At 37.0% G+C, this 17355-nt stretch overlaps 1 protein-coding gene across 3 annotated transcripts in view; it reads left to right on the plus strand.

Moving 5' to 3' along the window:
• Nucleotides 1–17355, plus strand: part of CAB39L (calcium binding protein 39 like) — a 172570-nt gene that overhangs the window by 49608 nt on the left and 105607 nt on the right. For 2 of the 3 annotated variants that reach the window (XM_028151629.2, XM_054719797.1), the window contains one exon: nt 412–607. The gene's annotated coding sequence lies outside the window, so the exon portion shown is untranslated. Of the gene's footprint in view, nt 1–407; nt 608–17355 lie in introns of all 3 variants that reach the window. The other variant, XM_054719796.1, reaches the window with a different exon arrangement.

Here is a 17355-nt window from a genome sequence, read left to right on the forward strand (position 1 = left end):
AATCCGTTGACAAAACCCCATGCATGAATAAATATAGGACTTAAAGGGAAAAAATGTAATGAGAAAAAGGTTTTGTTTATCTCTAGACTCTTTTTTTGGCAAAGAATTAAGGTTGCCCCACTTAATTGTCTTATACACATTCTTGTGACGTTGCAAGATTTGTTCAGAGGAAGAAAAGGGGAGGTATGACTGTGTGGTTATGTTTCTAAAAAGGGTGTTAGAGAGGGAGAAGAGAACACATAAGCAAGCTGGTTTGACCAGAAACAGAACTGCCTGTGACAGATTAAAAGCAATGCTTGGAATCTGAGAGCAAGCAAAGAGAGTGGAAATTTACAGCTGCCTTGTGTGAGTGTTCAAGTGATCGTTTTCTGCTAATGTTTTCCGGCGGTAACTGTTACTCTTCAAAGACAGAGGCAGAAAGTCAAGACTGGATTGTGGAAACTCTTTTCTCTGCCACGCTTTGGTAATAGGAATCACCCTCCGTTGAATGGAAGATAAAGGCTCCTTCTTCTGAAGACCTTTTAGCCCAAGAGAGAGCTGTCTTCAGCACCTCACTATGTGTCTACTTTTTGTTGCTTAGACGAGCCTGGGATTTCTATAACATTTGGTGAGTATCAACCAGGTTATCTATACCAGTTCATAGAAATGCAGTTGATATGGTAAACTTCAGTTTCAGTTAAAGTTTTACAGTTATTGCTTATATATTCATTTTAAATCATGTTGTTACCTTGTTTCTTTGTAAATGATAAAATGCTGTTACTAGGAGAGGTTTAAAAAAACAAAGACTACAAAACAATACTCCTCTGTTGCCTAAGACACTTGAACCACTACCAACTATTCTCTGTCTGTTAAATATCTTATTTTGGAAACAGGTTTTTATTTACAAAGTTTCCAAAAATAAAATAATGACAGTATATCATTTTTCACCTTACTCTTTCAACTTCATGAAAATTCAAAAGTTATACTTTTTTGCCTAGTGTCAGTAAATTTAAAATTATCATTGTGATATTTGGTATTTTCAGTTATTAAATTACAGAATTTTCATGATTCAAGTGGCACATGACTTCTTGAAACTTCCGTAATAAAAATAAAATTAGACAGTTTACATGTTAGATTTACCATTTGATACAAAACAAATGCACATGGATTTTAAATTAAGGAATAATGCAGTTGTATTGTTCTTATAACTAATACCAAGCTCTCACATAATGGTCCACTGGAGAACTAGAATAACCAGATGCACATATATGTAAGTAAGCAATAGAGCAGAAAAAAGAAAAAGGAACTCTTAAAATATGTATTCACATTCTGATATAAACTTAGCATAGCAGAGTGTATGCTAATTTTACACATCTCATTTTAAGGGCATCAAGGGAAGGCATGTAATCATTCTTCTACTGGAGGAAGGAAGTATATATTGTTAGCTGCTAAATTGAGTCATTGTGTAAAGATGCACCATTCTAAGCAAAGTTTCTAATCTGCACTTTGCCAGCCTCAAAAAATGTCCTTACTGATTCAAGTGAGTTCTATAAAACAGAACAACTTAGCTGAAATGAAAACTTCAGCAGAGTGTCAGTACACATATTAAAAGGATTTGTACCCTAGACATAATATCCTTTCTCTAATATTTCCTCTATGTATATGGAAGCCAGTAGAACAGGTTTTGTTTTGTGGAATTTCTTTTTTTTTTTTGGCTTGTTGATCTATGTATAATAAGAAACTCAGCTGGTCTGTGGAAACCTTTTCTGGACTAGTATCTTGCATTTAAAGTCAAAAGTAAATACAATAGAGATAATATCACAAACCAACTTTTACTTCTTTACAGAATTTCCCACACTCAGTCCTTCTTGGACTGATGGAAGACTGGCACACAGTTTCACAATCTTAAAAATTATTTTATTTTAAACTAGCAATTCATTGTTATTATGTTAGTGGTGGCACCATTTCTTAAGCTTATATAGAAATAAAGAATAAGTCATCCCCAGTTTACAAATATTTTGTATTTGAGAAGTTTATTTGTGAGTCGGTTGTTGGGAATTTGGGACCCATCTTCCCTGGGAAACAATTTAACAAATTATTGTTGGCTTTTATTATAGCCTAAGAATATATTTTAGTCACATGGTAGCAAAACCATTGCCATCCTGAAAAATACTAGAAAATCAGTTTTAGTGATGAAACTAAATATAAAAACAATTATGTTGAATGAGACATTATCTTTATCCTAACTTATTAATGCTTGAAGAAAAGCAAGTTTACTAAGAGATGGATGGATATTTGGAAGAATGCTTATAAATTGGATTTCTAGCTTTAAGAGCTTTCAAGATTGATTGCACTGTTTATGAGATCTAAGCTCATGTTAAAATTAGTGATTATTCTTTTCCTTGCTACAGAAATATTTCTAGCCATTGCTCTTATGCTTATCATTCATTTCGGAGGTCTAGCCCAATGTTCTGACACATAAGTAGGTATCTAATAAATAGATACAAGATGAAGACTAAGCTCTTTATTTAGTTCACAAAAAAATGGAACTGAGTAATTTTTCCAAAGTATTCTAAAAAGGAAAGGGGGTTAAGGGCACACAGTTTTCATTATAAGAGAGATGACCTGACAAGAACTGATTGAATTATGAGACTCTAACAAAGCAATGTAATACAGAATAGACCTAACTATTAAGAGAAAAAGAAAAGAACATAGGATAACTTGGTGGTAATCCCGAATGAGTAGGGATGCTGATGAGGGAAAGCAATTTACCAGCTAGGTATCTTGAGTACATAAGACATTCTGAAGTAAGGTGTTAACTCAAAAGAATTATGTATTTGCCTGTGTGTACTAGGACCCATAAGAAGAAATGTGGCTTATTTGGAAAATTCCAATTAGGTTGCAAATTAAGGTTAGTTACACTGGCCCTAAAAGTTCCTCTAAAGTGCCAAGATATAAAATTTTTAAATTAGTAATGCAATGAGCAGATATAAAAATCAATAACAAAATAAATAGTGCAATGAATGCAGATTACATTTGTATTGTATGATCCTTATATTGTACAGAAAGGTTTTTCATTTGATTAAAAAACACTTTTTTGTTAATTTTTTATAAATTAAAATAAACCTACCACTACATGAAAAAAATTCAGAAAAGTTCAGGAATTACAATTCTTTTTAATGGCAAATTATTTAAAAAGTAATGCTTTTGAGTATTCCTAAATGACATATAATAGGTGCTTAATAAATATTTATTGATTGATTGAATAAAATAAGGTGAAATAGTTTAGACAGTTTTTCATTTCTGAGATACGGATCTCTATGTTTACATATACATGTACATATGTATTTAAAATGTAGCTTAAAGATAATACTTACTGATTTTCTTTAGCAAGGGAAAGAAGCTATTAAATGCTTTTTCATTGTGGTCCTACTTAGTATTCCATCAGTAGTGAAAATAATTGGTTTAAGCTGAAATCTTTACTGCTTATGAATGATATAATATACTTTTCAGTTTTGTGACTTATATGTCTTAAATTTCTAGCAGAAACTCATCTAGGCTTTTGCAGCTTTGGAAATATGAAAGGCTATATTAACCTACCCAGCCAGAAAAACTACACACCTGGAAATCTATAGGATGCAAGCTATCTTCAGCTAAATTACTTTCATCTATATTCTCCCATGTTAATGTTTTTATAGACTGCCAGTTCATAGACAGGCACAAGGGCTTACTGAAGCTATAAAATAGTTATATTTCACACTATAACCAAAAACCTTAATGCCAATAACAGTATCTAGTCAAAATTTGGTGATTGATATGTATGTACTAGTACTTAGAGTAAAGACTAAAAATAAAAGTGAATTTTGAGTTACCTTGGGTAATTCTGTTGTGAAGAATAACCATTGTGAATTTCAGAGACCTGATGTTTGATTACAGTTACTAGGTGTTTTTTTTTTTAATTTTTAAAATACTTTTATTGATTTCAGAGAGGAAGGGAGAGGGAGAGAGCGAGAGAGAGAAACATCAGTGATGAGAGAGAACCATTGAGTGGCTGCTTCCTGTACACCCCACCCTGGGGATTGAACCTGCAACCTGGTCATGTGCCCTTGACTGGGAATCAAATCATGACCTCCTGGTTCCTAGGTCGACGCTCAACCAGCTATGCCAGTTGGGCTATAGTTACTAGTTTTTGAGAATACTAACCTAGCTTCAGATCTCAGCTATAAATTAAGATTGTAAAATTTGAATGTAAAATTATTATTTATTGACAATCATTAATATCTAATAGGTGTAGAAAATTTTAGCTCCAACAAATGACTGGAGCTGTCAACAGAAATGTTACTTCAAACCTAATGAATGAAATTACTGGTTGTTTTTTCTGGAAAAATGATCTAGTAGGTATTATTTATAACAATAAACAAATTAGTAATTGTATATACTAATTCTATTTTAAAATTATTTCAGTGATTACAATACATTATAATTAAGGAGCAGTTCTCAAGGACATAGATTTCTCTTATAAAAAGATTTTTATTCTGATGTAAGTCTGATCAAGGCTTCCAGATGCTTAAAAAACTTCTTACAAGTTTTTAATTTCTTTGTAAATTGTCCATATTTAGAACATATCTCTCTCAAATCTGTTAATAAAACTTTTAAAAACAAAATAATCCTTAGTCATTTTCAAAATGAGATCAATGAAAGTTCTCATTTATACTTTATTTTCTATTGATTTTCACTTATTTATATAGGTATTCAAGTACAAAATTCAATTGTGATGCCTTCTAATTACAATTAGGATGTATATTTTAAAGTGGAATCATTGAAGGATAGGAGACATTGATTGGAAGAAACTTTGAATAGATAATATGCTTTATAATGGATTTGGTGTTGTAACATACATAACTATAATGATATGCTTTGAAATTTATTATCTCTGTGAAGGCAATTCTAAATTATGATTTTGGGGTGGCAGGGAGAGGCTACTTAAATACAGTAGAACTTTTAGGTTTACTTTTTTAATTTTATAATTTACATTTAATTTAATTTACCCATTTTAAGAGGACAGTTCAATGAATATTGACAAATGTATACACTTATGTAAGCTTCATTCCATTAAAAAAAAAAAAGTATCTTATAGGCCCGTTTGTTTGCCATAGATGCACTTTCAATTGCACTCTTTCTATCTGTAAGTCCTATTTGGAATACAGATAAAAGAATGGTAATTTCTGAACTTTTCTGAATTTGTGATGACAGGTTTATTTCTTCCTTTTTAAATTTCTATTATTATTACTAGAGGCCCGGTGCATGAATTCGTGCATTGGTGGGGTCCAGGGCCGATCAGGGGCGGGACTGACGAGGGTGAGGGGCCTTGGGCGGTTTTCCGTTTGGCCCCGCCCCGATCGAGGTGGGGCCTGCTGGCGGGGTGGGGCTGGCCAGGGCAAGGGGCCACAGGCATTCTGGTCATTCTGTCATTTGATCTATTTGCATATTACCCTTTTATTATATAGGATTATTTTTTCCGTTTAAGAGAAGGTACCTGTGCCTTTAGTTTAAATTAGCAAGCTTCAAGAAAGAATTTTGGAAATATTCTTTTCTCACTCATTATTGACTGTAAAATAAACTTTAGTGAAGGGAAAGAAAACTCATTTTTGAATTGGCTTTCTTACAGTGAGTTAGATTGGTTATACTTTTTATGGTTTTACCTATGAAAATCTTGAAATTTTTCTTGGCTTCATAGATAAATTTCCTACTCCCTTAAACTTCCATGGAAACCTTTGAAATTAGAACTGTTATTGAACAGCATAGTTGGAGATTAGACACTAAGACCTAGAAATGCTCATTTGCCTCCTGCAGGTAGATATTTACTCCCCTTTAAAACATTTTAAGGGATAACAATGAGGGCATTTAATGGCCCAAATGGCTCTTCTCCTAGCTTCCCTTTCCTTCTTCCCCTTCAATCACTTCTTTCCACTTATGCCACTGAATGTATTCAGATGACTCACTTCAGTGATTGATTTTGAACCATCTTTAATGTCATTCAAAAATTTTTAAAATATATTTTTATTGATTTCAGAGAGGAAGGAAGAGGGAGAGAGAGATAGAAACATCAATGATGAGAGAATCATTGATCGGCTGCCTCCCACATGCCCCCCACCGGGGATCAAGCCTGCAACTCAGGCCTGTGCCCTTGACTGGAATCGAACCTGGGACCCTTCAATCCGCAGGCCGATGCTCTATCCACTGAGCCAAACGGGCCAGAGCTCATTCAAAGTTTTAAAAAGAGAAATATTTTACTCTGTATTAGGAAAGGGAATGCTGCAAAATCTACTACAAAATCTAGGGACTTAGTTCCCTGGGAGCAGAGCAGAATGGTCTTTTTAAAAAATTACTTTTATTTATTGATTTGAACAAGAAAGAAAGAGAGAAACATCGATTTGTCATTCCACTTGCATCCATTGGTTGATTCTTATAGGGGATCAAACCCACAAGCTTGGCATATCGGGACAATACTCTAACCAACTGAGCTATCGGCCAGGGCCCAGAATGATCTTTTTTGACTTTTTCTCCAGAATCTGAGCCAAGTCCTACTCTTGATGAAATTTCATAGCCAAAGTACCAGAAATCATATTTGTTTGACTAATGCTTTGAAAAGACATACTGATCAGATACTCCACAGTTTGAATTTTTAAAGAAAGGTTGTTTAGTCATTAAATATATCATTTAAAAGGTGTTTCCATTATAAAACCATTTGCATGACCTGTTAAAGTTTGGGGGGAAAAAACCCAGAAAATTTGAAGGAAGAAGACAAGTATCCACAGCCTATAACCCAGAAGCAATCACTGTTTTTTTAAAATTATTTTTTCTATGCATAGGTTTTGTCTATTTGTGTGTTTTTTTGCTTTTACATAGTTGTAGTTATCCTATATAAGAGAGGAATATGCTAATTAGCCATTACGCCCTGAGGCGTAACGACCAAGCCTGTCACGACTAGATCACGGATCAGCAGGAGGGTGGGCCAGCGAGGTACAAGCGGGCTGCAGAGAGCTACAGGACGGAGGCAGGGAAGCAAGCAAGCAGCAAGCAGAGAGCTAGAGGAGGGGGCAGGGCAACAAGCTATGAGGGGGGGTGGGGGAGCTACAGGAGGGTGGGGCAGCAGGCAGAGAGCTACAGGAGGGCAGCAGCTACCTACTGGCACACGGATTCATGTGCAGGGCTACTAGTACTCTATAATGTGGGATGCTGTTTTTAACATTTTTAGATGCTTTGTAAACATTTTTATAGCCATATACTGTGTTTCATCAAACTAAAAAGCCATTGGTTATAAGGCATATACTTTATGTACCCCTAAGAAAGAAAAACAACTGCCAGTTACTGTTAGGTCCCATTAATTGTAAGAAGCAGAACTAAGTCAGAGGTTGTGAACATTTAAAGTTTCTAGATCCATATTGTTATACTAGAGGCCCGGTGCACGAAATTCGTGCACGGAGGGGGGTTGTCCCTCAGCCCAGCCTGTACCCTCTCCAATATGGGACCCCTCAAGGGATGTCCGACTGCCCGTTTAGGCCCGATCCCGGGCAGTCGGACATCCCTCTCACATCCCTCATCCAACTGCTTGCCTGCCTGCCTTCCTGATTGCCCCTAACCACTTCTGCCTGCCAGCCTGATCACCCCCTAACCACTCTGCTGCCAGCCTGTTTGCCCCCAACTTCCCTCCTCTGTCGGCCTGGTCACCCTTAACTGCCCTCTCCTGCAGGGTTGATCACCTCCAACTGCCCTCCCTTGCAGGCCTGGTCCTTCTCAACTGCCCTCCCTTGTAGGCCGGGTGCCTCCCAACTGCCCTCTCCTGCTGGCCATCTTGTGGTGGCCATCTTGTGTTCACATGGGGGCAGGATCTTTGACCACATGGGGGCAGCTATATTGTGTGTTGCAGTGATGATCAATCTGCATATACTCTTTTATTAGATAGGATAGAGGCCTGGTACAGGGGTGGGGGCCAGCTGGTTTGCCCTGAAGGGTGTCCTGGATCAGGTGGGGGTTCCCTTGGGGCGTGTGGCGGCCTGAGCGAGGGGCCTGTGGTGGTTTGCAGGCCGGCCACGCCCCCTGGCAACCCAAGGGGAGGCCCTGGTTTCTGGAATTTATTTTCCTTCTACAATTGAAACTTTGTAGCCTGGAGCAGAGCCAAGCCCGGGGCTCCCTCCGAGGCCCGCAGCCATTTGTGTTGGGGTTATAATTGAAACTTTGTTGCCTTAAGCGCGTGGGCCCGGCCAGGGTGTGCGGAAAGCTTTGCTTCCCCTGTTGCCAGGAGCAACCCTGGCCTGCTCTCTCAAGCTCCATTCTGCCGCCATTTGTTTGAATTTGTTTACCTTCTATAATTGAAACTTTGTAGCTTGAGTGGAGGCTTAGGCCTGGCAAGGGCAGGCGGAAAGCTTGGCTTCCTCTGTTACCTAGGAAACCTTGCTCTCTGTGGCTGTAGCCATCTTGGTTTGGGTTAATTTGCATGCTCTCTCTGATCGGATGGTGGGCGTGGCTTGTGGGCGTGGCTTGTAGGTGTGTCATAGGTGTGGTCAATTTGCATATTTGTCTATTATTAGGTAGGATTATTAGGTAGGACTAGAGGCCCGGTGCATTAAATCTGTGCACGGGTAGGGTCCTAGGCCTGGCCGGTGATCAGGGCTGATTGAGCCTTCCGGCTGCCAGCCAGGGCCTTCCTTCCTTGGCAGCTGGCTGCTGGCCGGGGCCTTCCTTTGATCTGCACCACCCCCTGGTGGTCAACACATGTCATAGCAAGTGATCAAACTCCCAGTCAAACTCCCGAGGAGACACTTTGCATATTAGCCTTTATATATATATATATATATATATATATATATATATATCCCCTCTTATATTCATATCACAGAATTTCTCTTATTTGTTTGCCTATAATTTTATTTCACCCATAAAAATTCAAAACTTTTTAAAGATTTGTAGCATATTTATATGGACTCTGATTTGTCTGTCTTTTTCTTTGAGATTATTTTATCACTTCTAAAAATAGACAGATAATTTTACAACAAGAAATTTGACCTGGCCTGTGTGGCTCAGCAGTTGAGCACCTACATATGAACCAGTCAGGGCACATGCCCCAGTTGTGGGCTAGATTGCCAGTAGGAGGGCATGTAGGAGGCAGCCAATCAATGATTCTCTCTCATCATTGATGTTTCTATCTATCTATTTATCTATCTGTCTATCTTTCTCTCCCTTCTTCTCTGAAATCAATGAAAATATATTAAAAAAAAGAAATTTGACAGTCACTTGTAACTTATTTTAACATCTGTATCTGGGCTCTTTTGTTCTATTGGTCTGTTTTTCTTGTGCCAGTTTTACTTAAAATTTGTTGTCCTTGCTTTTTGGTATGCCTAATTTAGTTACCAAATTTTTTTTTGACTTGTGATTGGAATTGTAGCAAACCAAAGGCTTGCGGATTAATTGACATTTTAATAATATTTACTTTTTCTATTCAAAACAAGATAGCTTTTTCTGCCCAGCCGGTGTGGCTCAATGGTTGAGCGTAGACCCATGAACCAAGTTTGATTCATGGTCAGGGCAAATGCCTGGGTTGTAGGCTAAATTCCCATGGGGGGGGAGGGGTGAGCGGGGGCTTGCAGGAAGAGCTGATCATTGTTTCTGTCTCTCTCTTCCTCTCCCTTCCTCCCTCTCTAAAAATTCAATAAAAATATATATTTTTTAAAAAGATAGGTTTTACTGCTGATATCTTTTCTAGCTTATCTGGGTTTTTCCTCAAACCTCTTTATTGTTTTAGGAAAGAAGAAATGTACTCATCATAAATAATGCAGAAAAACACCAAGATAGAAAAAATTTTAATGTTTTACGAATTTCATAATTCAAATAATACCATTAACATTAGCTGAGCCACATTCCAGAAATCGTTCTGTGTATATATACAGTTAAAAAGATGGCTTGGTGAAGGATTGAATCCTATATAATAAAACCCTAATATGCAAATTGACCAAACGGCGGAACCACTGGTAGACTCACTGGCTATGAGGCGCACTGTCCACCAGAGGGCAGATGCTCAATGCAGGAGCTGCCCCTGATGGTCAGTATGCTCCCACAGGGGGAGCGCTGCTTCGCCAGAAGCTGGGCTCATGGCTGGCGAGCTCAGTGGCGGTGCCGGGAGCCTCTCCCACCTCCACGGCAGCGCTAAGGAGCAGTGAGCCAGGCAGTAAGGAGCAGTGAGCAGGCGGGTGGTAAGGAGCGAGGTGTCCCGGACTGTGAGAGGGATCCTGGACTGCAAAAGGGATGTCTGCCTTGGGGGATCGGGCCTAAACCAGCAGGTGGACATTCCCCAAGGGGTCCCAGACTGGGACCGGGCCTCTAATAGATAAACACATCTTGTATATCTTTAAACACGTCTTTCACTTGTTAGTTTTCTACTTTAGAAACAAGTACTTATCTTTATTTTGGATTACCGTTTGTCAGTTTTTCATAGTGATAGATTCTTTTTTAACTTTTTATTTTGAGATAACAATAGAGTCACATGCAGTTTTAAGAAACAATACAAAGAGATTCTGTATGTCCTTCATCTAGTTTCCCCCATAATGACATCTTGCATAACTATAGTACAATATCAGGGGAAAACTTACATTGATACAATTTACAAACCTTATTTAGATTTCATTGGTTTTATATGCATTCATTTTGCATGTGTGTATATTTAGTTCTTTTGAAGTTTTATTTGTAGATTCATGTCAACATTATCACAATCAAAATATAGAATAGTTCCATTGTAAGGATTTATTCTACACTTTCTTAGCCACAGCCACCTCCCACTCTCATCCCTTCCATAATAATCCTGGTGACTACTGTTTTCATTTTTATAATTTTAATATTTTAAGAATATGGAATAGAATCATTCAATACATAACCTTTTTAGATTGTCTTTTTTCACTCACCATATTTCTCTTGAGATGTAAATAGCTGAGTATAATAGTTTGTTTCTTTCTATTGCTGAATAGTAGTCCATGGTATGGATGTATCACAATTTAACCATTGGCCCATTGAAGGATATCTGGGTTGTTTACAAATAATGCTGCTGTGAAAATTTGTGTACAGGTTTTAGTGTGAAAATAAGTTTTCATTTCTTTGTGATCAAAGTGGGTTGTAAGGTAATTATATGTGTAAAAACCCGCCATATTCTTTTCTAGAGTGGCTACGCCACTTCACATTCCCACTGGCAGTGTATGAGTAACCCAGTTTCTTTGCATCCTCATCAGCATTTTGTGAATTTTTTAAATTTAGTCATTTTCATATGTGTGTAATAATATCTCATTGGGGTTTTAATTTGCATTATCCTAATGGTTAATAATGTTGAACAGCTTTTCATGTGTTTATGTGCCATCTGTATATCCTCTTTGGTGAACAGTCTATTCATGTCTTTTGCCCATTTTCTAATTGGATGATTGGTTATTTGACTGTTGAATTCTGAAATTTTTTTTAGATATTCTAGTTATAAGGGTTTTGTGTGTTCTTTAATGTGTCTTGGTTTTGTGGATTTTAAACATGCTATAATAATATTCTTTTATATTTAACTTTTTTAAATTAAGGTTTTGTAGTTTTTTTTTGAAGTATAGATCTGGTATAGATATTGTATACATTTAGTTGTGAATGGGATATGGTTTTCATTATATTTTATAATGTATTGCTTATGTATGAAAAATAGTAGTTTTTGTATTATTCATCATGTATTTGGCTACTCAACTCTTATTAAGTCCAAAGTGTTTTTAGTTGTTCATGTTAGGTTTTTGATGTCTATAATCATATTGTCTGTGAATTACAATTCTGACACATCCTTCTCAGATTTTGTACAAATTTTTGTTTTATATTTTAATTCATTGAATGGAACATATAATAATGATAGTGTTATGGTAATGCTCTTTGTGCCTCTTTTCAGCGATAAACCCTCCATTAACAATTATTTTTTAATTAATTAATTAATTTTTTATATCTTTCTTGTTGAAAGTATTACATATACCCCTTCCTCCTTTTTTCCCCTCACCCTCCTCCACTCAGATCCCATTCCACCCCAGATCTTTACCACCCTATTATCTGTGTCTATGGGTAATGCATAGCTACACTAATAAAAGAGAAAGATGCAAATTGACCGTACCTTTGCGACACCCACCAGCCAATCAGAAGTGAGTATGCAAATTAACCCAACAAAGATGGCAGGTTAATTTGCATACACAGGTGCCGAACGGCTGGGGGCAGGACGCTTGCATTGTCGCCATGGCAATGACGCAGGCGTTCTGCACCGTCCCAGCCCCTCCGAGCCGCTGGGCAGCATGGGAGGTGGAAAGGCGGCTCCAGCCAGAGTGAAGGCAGTGCCGGCAGCCAGGGAAAGAAAGGCCCATTCTTGCATGAATCTTCGTGCATCAGGCCTCTAGTATAGATATAAGTTCTTTAGTTAATCTCTTCTCCCTCCTCTGCCTCCTGAGATTCGTCAGTCTGTTTCATGTTTCTATGCCTCTGAGTCTATTTTATTCATCAGTTTATTTTGTTCATTAGATTCGATTGTTGATAAATATATATTAATTGCCATTTTATTGTTCATATTTTTTATCTTTTCTCCTCCTCCTCCTCCTCCTCCTCCTCCTCCTCCTCCTCCTCCTCTTCCTCTTCCTCCTCCTCCTCCCTACAACATTTCATGTAATACTGGTTTGGTAGTGATGAACTCCTTTAGTTTTTTCTTGTCTGTGAAGCTTTTGATCTGACCTTTAATTCTAAATGATAGCTTTGCTGGGTAGAGCAATCTTGGTTGTAGGTCCTTCCTTTTCATCACTTTGAGTATTTCTTATCACTCCCTTCTGGCCTGCAAAGTTTCTGTTGAGAAATCAGCTGACAGTCATATGGGAACTCCCTTGTAGGTAACTAACTACTTTTCTCTTGCTGCTTTTAAGATTCTCTCTTTGTCTTTAACCTTTGGAATTTTAATTATGATGTGTCTTGGTGTGGGCCTCTTTGGGTTCATCTTGTTTGGGACTCTTTGTGCTTCCTGGACTTGTAAGTCTATTTCTTTCACCAAGTAGGGGAAGTGTTCTGTCATTATTTCTTCAAATAGGTTTTCAATTTCTTACTCCCTCTCTTCTCCTTCTAGAACCCCCATGATATGAATGTCAGTACTCTTGAAGTTGTACCAGAGACACTATTCATATTTTGGGTCCTTTTTCTTTTTGCTCTTCTGATTGGATGTTTTTTGCTTCCTTATATTCCATATTCTTTGTTTGAAATATGTCTTTATTGATTGAGAGAGAGAGAGAGAGAGAGAGAGAGAGAGAGAGAAAGAGAGAGACATCAATTGGGGATGGAATCTGCAACTTGGGTATGTGCCCTGACCAGGAATCGAACTGGTGACCTTTTGGTGCACAGGAGGATGCTCAATTAACTGGGGCACACTGACCAGGGCCCAAATTCTTTGTTTGATTCTTGGCATCCTCTACTCTACTTTTGATTCCCTGTAAATTATTCCTCATTTTGTTTAATGTATCCTACATTTCTGACTGATCCTTTTTTATGTCATTGATATTTTTGTTCCTTGAAGTTCTCACTAAGTTCATTGAAGTTCTCACTAAGTTCCTTGACATTCTGACTAACTTTCTTGAGCATCCTTATAACCAGTGTTTTGAACTCTGTATCTGGTCTCAACATGGCTTCTTTTTTAATTCTCTAAATGTAGGACTTCTGTTCAGCCAGATTTCAGGCAGTTCTGAATGATGGTTGATCTGTGGTTTAGTTGTAATTTTGATATGGTTGTGGGAGGAGACAAGTACTGCATTTACCTATGCTGCCATCTTGACCCTCCTCCTCCTCTCTATATTTATTTATTTAATTTAGATTTTTATTTTATTGGATGGCTCTTTATCATCACCTGAAATAATTATTTGATTTATTTATATAATTAATTTACTAATATTAAATAATCTGATTTGATATATTGTTCTCTAAACATTCTTTGATTTTATTGACAAGAATTTATTTAGAATCTACATTGAACATTTTAACGAAAATAATTTAAATTACTTCCCTAGTAACTCCTGTTCCCATTTCTATCAGTAGCTTTTCTAAACTTTTATCTTTCCTTACAGTCCCTATAATATTTCCCTGTTCTTCATCTCCCTCCAGCAGTGACTTGTTCTTCTACTTAGCAGAGAAAATAGAGGTCACAAAATAAAAATAGTTATATAATATAGTCTTTATATTACCCAACATGTATAAAATCTTATTCATTTTATAAAGGAAATTGACATATTTGTTATATGTAATCTATAAATATATTTACTATTTACAATAATAATTATATAACATATCTACACTATATAAAGAGTAAGGCAAAAGTAGGTTTATAGTTCATATGGAAAAATAATACAATAATTAATAAATAAAAATAAATTCTGTTTCATGTACTCACAATTATAAACCTACTTTTGCCCCTCCCTGTATATATATAAAATCTATACTACACACACATACAAAAACTTTGTATTGTCTTATATTCATGTAATATTGCTTGGCATATCTTTATGCATCTCTTTATTCTCAACATTTTTCTATCATTTTGTTGTTGTATGTCCTTTGGGAGTTTATAGCTGAATTGTGTGTGTGTGCACAGACTCAATTTGAGTCTTGATTTTTTAGTGGTAGAATTTAACACATTTGCATATAATTACTGTTGTTTGATCTTTTATTTTTTCACTCCTGATTCTTACTGATTCAGTCAAATTATTTTTGTTCTTTTTTCACCCTTTTGATAGTTGCAAGTTCTGCATCTTAACATCTGTAGTTGTTCCTTGAACAAAGTACAAAATCTATAAAAGAATTTTATTTATTTGCATTATTCCAGATTACTGATGTTAGTTTTGTTACATTTTGCATCTATCAGAATACTGTAGGAATACTTTTTTTTAATAATTGTATTAAGCTTCACAGACACATATCAGCCTTCATTTAGACTTAACTTTAAATTTTATCACTTTCTTTGCTCAGCTCCATATGTTTTTCAACTATTATTTTCATTTGCCTATTTCTCTATTCTCTTCCTTTTCCATTTCCAGCCTTAGGTAATTTCACTTTGCCCTCAAAGTGCATAATATTTTGACAGAGTACAGAACTCTAGATTTAAAATCTTTTCCTCCAGAAGCTATGTTGGGTCTGACCGGCAGACCCTGAGCGATGGATGAATGGATTACTCTGACACACGTTTCTGTAAAAGAGAGGGCTAAGGGACTGCTTGGCTATAGCAACCAAGCAGCTTCATTTGCCTGCCTCCTTAGGCTTTTATTGTAACAACAGCTTGAACTAAAATTAACTATTAGATACTATCAGCAGGGTAAACATCCTTGAGAAAGCACATTCTTCTACAAGATCGGGTCTAAAGATTAAACATAGAGATTCCAGTAAAACACCTGGGGGCTCAGACTTGTTTAGAAAAATCAAGGCAGGGTCTGGGTCTGCCACCTTCGGCAAGGTCCCCCTAGAGGCCCCCAACCTTTTGGAGAATCCTCCTTACAGACTTTCCAACCAAGTCCCATGCTTCCCCACAAAGCTATGTAAAGAAGGTTTCACTGTTTTTTTAACATTTGATTTCAAGTTATAAATCTTGTTTCTTCTGTTAGAGTCTGATTCTTAGGTGCTACTCTGGATTTTCCCTATCTTTGGAAGTTTGTAGGATTTCTCTTTAGCTTTAGAGTTCAGAAATTTTTTTAATGTACTTAGAGTGGGCCTTTTCACATTTTCCCTGTAAAACCATTAGTTTGCATTAATCTGGAGACATGTATCTTTATTCACTCAAGGAAATATTTTTTCTTTGTTGATTTATTTGTTACTCTTCATCAATTATCTCTGTTTTTGTTTTTCTTTAAGAATTCATATTTGATCAATATTGGCTCTCTAGACCTACCCTGTTTATTTCCAACCTTTCTCTGAATGAGTTCTTCTTTGTTTTTATTTTGTTTTCTCTCCTTTTTAGGAGATTTCCATGGGTTGGTCTTCAATTAGCTTTTTGTTTTTCAATTCTACGCCATTCTGCCAGTCAGCTATTTTACTGCATTTTTAGTTTTAAGCAAGTTTTTTTGTTCACTGTTTACTTCTTTTGCATAGCAGCCTGTTTTTATTTTATGGAAGTAATAGCATGTCATATTTTGGGGGGAGGAATATTAAATATATTTTTTCTTGTTTTAATTCTTTCTTTTCCCTTTCCCCAGGGATTTTCTCTGTTTATATTTATCTTGCATTTCCTTGACTTTCCTCAAATTCCTGGTGATTCTTTTTTTTTTTTAATATATTTTATTGATTTTTTACAGAGAGGAAAAGAGAGGGATAGAGGGTTAGAAACATCGATGAGAGAGAAACATCGATCAGCTGCCTCCTGCACACCCTCTACTGGGGATGTGCCCGCAACCAAGGTACACGCCCTTGACCGGAATCGAACCTGGGACCCTTGAGTCCGCAGGCCGATGCTCTATCCACTGAGCCAAACCGGTTTCGGCTATTTTATTGATTTTTTACAGAGAGGAAGAGAGAGGGATAGAGAGTTAGAAACATCGATGAGAGAAAAACATAGATCAACTGCCTCTTGCACACCCCCCACTGGAGATGTGCCCGCAACCAAGGTACATGCCCTTGACCGGAATCGAACCCGGGACCCCTGAGTCTGCAGGCCGATGCTCTATCCACTGAGCCAAACCGGTTTCGGCTCCTGGTGATTCTTTTTTTTTTTTTTAACTTTCTGATGTCTTTTATTTTTATCAAACTTAAAATGATTTAGAAAAGAGCAGAAAAGGAAAAAGAAGAAACGATCCTAGAGAATATAATCTAAGAGAAACTCTTGGATTAGAGTGATCTAGTGGAGTCAAAGTCATCCTCAGATATATCTGGGGGTGAGGGGTAGTTGAGGAAGGGAGTGGATGGTGCTGAAACATTTACAGGAAGTACACTTTGTACAAACTTGAAAACAGTCACCTGGGGCTCATGACTCTTGTTCCAAACATAAATTACATTTCTTTTATTGCCTATTTTTTTTTGTATGTTTTATTGTATGTAGTTGTATGATAAAACTTCTGATAGCCCTGGCCAGTTTTCTCAGTGGCTAGAGAGTCAGCCGAGGACCGAAGGGTTGTGAGTTGGATTCCCAGTCAAGGGCACGTACCTTGGTCCAGGCTGGATCCCCAGCCCCAGTTGGGGCATGTGCGTGAGGCAACCAATCGATGTGTCTCACACTGATGTTTCTCTCGCTCTCTCTCCCCCTCTTCCCTTCCCTCTACTCCCTCTAAAAAAATAAAATAAAATAAATAAAATAAAAAATAAACTCAATGGAAAAAT

This window comes from Eptesicus fuscus, chromosome 8 (assembly GCF_027574615.1).
Source record: "Eptesicus fuscus isolate TK198812 chromosome 8, DD_ASM_mEF_20220401, whole genome shotgun sequence".
NCBI lineage: Eukaryota > Metazoa > Chordata > Mammalia > Chiroptera > Vespertilionidae > Eptesicus > Eptesicus fuscus.